We start from the raw sequence: 6,114 nt of genomic DNA on the forward strand, positions 1-6,114 counted from the left end.
CATTACCCAACAATGACGAAAGATTAAGTTTGCACATCTATGTACCATAGCGATCACAAGTACCAAATTTCAAGCTAAGTGCTCAAAGACCTAAGGAGACATCTGATCACATTATTTTTGTATGATTTTTCATTCAAAATACGCTGTTATCATCACGCAGCTAAGTGCTCAAAGACCTAAGCGATCACAAGTACCAAATTTCAAGCTAAGTGCTCAAAGACCTAAGGAGACTCGGATCCACATTATTTTTGTATGATTTTTCATTCAAAATACGCTGTTATCATGGCAACGCATGGTTCAACAATGACGAAAGATTACGTTTGCACATTTACATACCATAGCAGTCACATGTGTCAAATTTCAAGTCATATGCTCAAAGACCGAGGGAGTTAGCAGAATCCATAATATTTTCGTATTCTTTTTAGTGAAAAATGCTGCTACCATGGAAATGCATTGTTCAACATCAGCAGAAGATGTGTTCTGCACATCTGCATACTGTAGTGGTCACATGTGCCAAAATTCAAGTCAATTGCTCAAAAACTCAGGGAGTTATAGGTCGATCAACCCACAATTTTTTTTATGATTGGTATAAAAAACTGCTGTTGCCATGGCAACAGATTTATTCACAAACAAACAAGAGTCTCCAGCACAACTACACATTACATTGATCATATATCCAAAATTTCAACCGACCGTCTGACACTGACCGCATAACTGACCGCCCGACCACCTGACCTCAGAGTGATTCCTAGGGATATATACCCCTATACACACATTGTGTGGGTGGACGTACAATTACATCAGAGATAAAGAGGGACAAGATCACTACCAGGGTATTTCTTTGCCCATATAGTAACAAGCTTACCTGGAATAGCTGTTATTGCTATAGCTTACTTCCATTAGTTCTCTTTTGCAAACATATATTTGTTTTCTGCCTCCAATTCTCAAAGGAAAACCTGTCAGCATCTCCTTGGGCACTGCCTCGCAAGAAACTTCAGCACAGCTTGTTATGTATTCAATATGCAGGCTTTTGATGACACAATGTAGACCTCTCCATCATGTGCCAAGTCCTCACTCACATTGCTAGCTATTTTCAGTTTCTCTTTACATTTTCCACCTCCAGGAAAGTAATTACTGGCACAATTTATTATGATTTCGCTATGCAGGCTTTAGATGACACTACGTGGGTTAATATCTCTATCAGGGATACATGTGTCAATACCTCACTTATCTCTAATTCTGTTTTTAGTTTCTCTGTACATGTCACCATCTTATCTACATACATGGATTCATCTGAATTTTACTTCACTTTCCTTGTGGAGTACAAGATGACAAGCCTGTGACCTATGCTGCCTGTCAGACTTTGATGGAAATATATCAAGAGGGCACATTGATGAGATGCCTGCTTCCAGTTGGTCAGTGTTCTCATCTTTGGTGGGTTTCAGCATTTGGATGATCTGAAAATAGATTTAATGGCTTTGAAGTTAAGTCTGGCTGGGCTGTGGAATTAATGGCTGTGAAATAAGATATATGTATCAACTACATACCTAACCAGTACATTTTTCTGCGCAATTTATTAACAAAAAAAAAAAACCTTACTTTTTCATAAGAAGTTGCAGGTTGTGAGATAGGGTATTGTGAGATAGATACGTGACCAGGAGTCATAATATGGCTTATCACCACAACAGACAGGAATTTAGCTCCAGGCTTAGTATGCTCCTGTGCAGATTATCATCACAAATACAAGGATCAAATGCTTGGAAATTTGAATTGAAATAATGATTGATAATATTAACATTAACAATGCTACTATTTACAATAGCAGTGACAATAAACACAAAATGAAAGGCTGAAAAGGAGACATCCATACTTCTTTGAAATTGTAGTTATTGGCATCTTCATCGTTATCTGAAATGCACGTCATCTTGCCCTAACCTCAGTGTGGTATGTATGTCCAGAAAACTCATCAGATTAGCTCTGAACATTTCGTTCAGTGTTTAAGACTTATTTGATGTAAGTGATCCTCTAATGGTAGTCACACCATCAGAGTTTCTAAGTAGCATTCCATCACTGACATCAATAAAATGGCTCTATTCCTGAAAATAAAAATGAATTACTTTGTCCCTAACTCTTTTATGTTATATACATTCATGACTGCATTCTTGTTTTAAGTTTACGTAGATGTACATGTACAAAACAAAATGTTATGTTTTTTACTTACTCATACACTGTAGCTTCTCAAGGTGATAACTTGGTCAAGCATTTCATCACAAGTCTTCATTCTGTCCAGGTATGTCATGACCGCACCTCCCTGGTCTCTCCAAGGAAGTTCTTCAAAGAGACATGCTCTCCAGTCAAGAGCATTTCCTGAGTGTGCAGATCATCCACTTTCAGGTCATCCATTACCATCTGAGGGGGAAGAGTAGACCACAGACAACTTCTGTTATACAATGTATGATAAGTCTTTATACAGATTAGTTTGCATTCACTGGCAGGATTATGAATAGATGATATGTGTGTTAGTTAAATAGTTCAATTTAACTAACACACATAGTTCAGGGATTCAATAACTGTCATCACACACTAATGATTGATGATAGGAGGCATTTGATAGAATGAAATTTCGCATCACATGCTATAAAAGAAAACTGACTGACAATTTGTGATGCCCACAGAAAAAGAAAAGCATGTTTGAATAAAGTTGCACAATATACAGTGTAGGTGGGTGTCATCTACTTCTCCACATCTCAACTTCAGGCTTTAAAGGGTGTGTACAGTTCTGGTTGAGGTGAGGATTTAGTTTTTAACGTTTTGCGAGATATTCAGAAACCACTCTATGAGATGTCAAAGAGCATGCGATTCTAAGGGGTATCAAAAGTTTATTTGACGAAAATCGGTTTTGAAATGGCTGAGATATCCAAAAACAAGGTGAAACAAAGAGATCCTAATAAAAGGCATGGCCTGTCACCTTTTATTATTAGTGCTTTTTTGAATATCTCAGCCATTTGAACACCAATTTTCATCAAATAAGCATTGAATCCTTCTTAAAATTACATGCTCTTTCATATTTCAAAAGAGGTTTCTCATTATCTCACTTAGGAATGTTCAAAACATGAATCCCTACCTCAACCAATACTGTACAGTCCCATTAACACATTTGTATAACCAAAAGTCCACAATGTAGGTACATGCATCCATCTCATCTTCGTAATGATATCTAAGACACAGAAATTCATTGCTTGAATGATGTCGAAAAATGCTCTGACCCAATGGTTGGCAAAGTATTTTTTCATTTTTAAAGATTATTACTTCAGCTCATTTAGTGGTGACCACTGTTCAAATGAATATGTTATGTTATGTAATGTTATGTTATGTCATGTTATGTTGTGTTATGTCATTTTATGTCATTTTGACCTAAAAACGAAACCACAAACATTCAACCACATGACCATTATGTCAAAAGTTCCTTAGAGTTATACAGGTAGCCTACCCCTATACATTTTTTGTCATACTGGTACTACTTTAAACTCCTGCCCCCTACCCTAGTTAGCTATAGCATGGACATTCATTTTGTTAAATTCACTGACTGTTCATGGCAAAAGTTCCTCAGAACATACACTGTATAATAATATTGGCCCTCCCCCTAATAAAAAAACCCACACATTTTAATATTTTGTCACACCAATACCACTCTACACAGTTCTCTAACCTCGTAGCTAATGTACAGATGCAGGCTTTCAGCACCAGTGCACTTGCTAAATGACTGTGTGCATTATACTACCTGTATGCCTCTGTGTGTAACACGATAAGCTAACAAGGGTATGGCATAGTAGTGAAGAGCAGTTTGGCAAAATTTGTCGTCGGTGAATTTTTGTCGCTGTTGCGTACTTGCGAGATCATGGAAATTCCTAGATTCTATTTTCCCCCCATTTTCCTCACTTTGATATAAACCGATCTGTTCCTGTTACTGATCTGAAGCTGCCACGGAATATCATCGTCTTAACCACGGGGCACTCCTTGTACACAGACTTATATATGCTTCATGTTCAGGCTGGTCGCAATTAATCAAGTACTAAGCAGAACCTACGTACAATGTATGCACATTTGCTGGCATTATAATATACTGTAGGGGGCCTAGTCATGTACAGATTCTTTTTATTAAATTATAGGACACACACCAGTACTGACTACTACAAATGTAGACTAATGATTGTATTCATGGTAATGTTTAGTATCTTTAAGAATGAGACGTCACTAGACAGTAGCCCGATCAGAAGCCGTGCACCAGCAGCTACACTTGTGTGTACACAGTGTCAGGGCTGTGCATAGACACTACACTGTAAGAGTAAGCTTTAGTAACGTATCACCCGTATACAACACGGTACTAGAATGTAGCTTTTGAATATGATTAGTCGATTGCCCATCACATGACATTTAGTAACAGTAAAACTTTAAAAAGTTCCATCGCTCGCTCTGGCTATCAGCCGTGCATCTTTGTTTGAGCAAAAATGGATGGCCCACTGATGGCTGATGTCACCATTTTCCATTGACTTCTGTGTTAAACTCACAATTGACTCAAAGTTTTTGTTCCATTGCACAGCTCTGATGTCACAATTAAGTTATAAACAAGCATTTCCCGTGTGTAATTACGTACAAGCGCGCTCATAAACAAGCACTAGCTCGTAGATCTTTTGTCCCTCATTTTTTTACACGACTTCAACCGATCAGCTTCGTGTACAAAGATACAGTACACGGTGACTGCAGCTGTGCAGCTGCTCATCTTTCATGGAAAATGGTTGCCATTTCTGTGTAAATTCAAGAATCTACGTGTGGACCACATCTGTTGACGTTTGATGTGTTGTACTTTAAACAAAAAGATCTATCCCTCTTGCATGATCTTTACTCATGCAATGGAACAAGAATTTGCACTCAGTGAAACTGAAAGATGAGGCGCGCACCCATTGCAACTTGGCTTCGCCTCGTCAAATAGAGCGCCTCTGTCTTTCACCTCGTGCGAAATCTTGTATCGCACTCATGACCATTCACTATTTATGTAGAGAGTGGTTCTACATGTATTCTACTAATGTTAGACAGTGATACAAATTAAATAAACTAGACGTAACGTTAGTATTATGCCTGAAGTCTGAAGAGTCTGCAAACTGGGACGATTGCAATTAGATCTAAATTTTAATGTTTACTAAAAATTTATAGCTGAATACCAGTACTGACAACTATTATTTTACTGTTATATTTTGAAAGTTTGTATATTAGATCTAAGCTAATTAGCTTATACCAATCGAGTATTATGGGGCTTCAATTCCCTGTTCCTTGACTTTAACAAGACAAGTAAAGTTGGGGGATTCTGGCTAGCCAGATCGTTATCGGCCTACACCATGCACCAACACTCGGCAACAGTACACGAAAAGCTATGATTGGTACTAACATTACAGTCTACACGTAACAACATTCATCCACCATAATATCGGTGTGCAGTGAAAGCGGATTCATACCTGTGAAATACTCCTTTCTCACGTTTTTCGTCAACATAACGACACGTACAGTTGATGAATTAGCAGCTAATATGAATTCCTCCTTTCGTCGAGTGTTGTTGCGTCCTTCCGTCGACTGTCGAACAGATTCGTCTAGTTACGTACATTCGACGTGAATACCATACCCCTCAGGACAGTAAAAAGAAATTCGCGATAAATATGGGAGGATTTCGCAATAAGTTGTGAAGTATTTGTGAAAAAATTGTGAAATATTTGTGAATATTTTGCGAATTTATTGCGAAAGAATTGTGAAATATTTGTGAATCTTGTGCAAAGAGGAATTTTGTGAAATAATTGTGAATTATTTGTGAACATATTGTGAAATATTTGTGAATTTTTGGTGAACTTTCAGCACACAGTCGTTTTACTTTGGCCCTTAGAAGCCACCATAAGAGAGAGAGAGGATTGGCAACGAGGTCAGCTGTGCCTGCTACGGAACTGGGACAGTCGCGTGTCAGAGGTCAATCGTTGCACCGTCTGAACTTAGACCGTGAGTCATCGGGAGTAACTGAGGTCATGGTGGGAAAATACCGGTTTGTTTACTTTTGGGAACATTGAAGTCGCG

At 38.1% G+C, this 6,114-nt stretch overlaps 1 long non-coding RNA gene across 1 annotated transcript; it reads right to left on the reverse strand.

Annotated features, from left to right (window-relative positions):
* Positions 1–258: 258 nt before the first annotated feature.
* LOC139742243 (uncharacterized) lies at positions 259–5,573 on the reverse strand. Its single transcript, XR_011711668.1, has 3 exons — positions 5,511–5,573; positions 2,222–2,409; positions 259–1,457 (listed from the first exon to the last, which is right to left on the reverse strand). It is a non-coding gene; the product is annotated as an uncharacterized lncRNA (long non-coding RNA).
* Between the last annotated feature and the right edge of the window lie 541 nt (positions 5,574–6,114).

Source organism: Diadema antillarum, unplaced genomic scaffold, assembly GCF_040938485.1.
Source record: "Diadema antillarum isolate AM-2024a unplaced genomic scaffold, OU_Dant_1.0 seq00000989_RagTag, whole genome shotgun sequence".
Lineage (NCBI taxonomy): Eukaryota > Metazoa > Echinodermata > Echinoidea > Diadematoida > Diadematidae > Diadema > Diadema antillarum.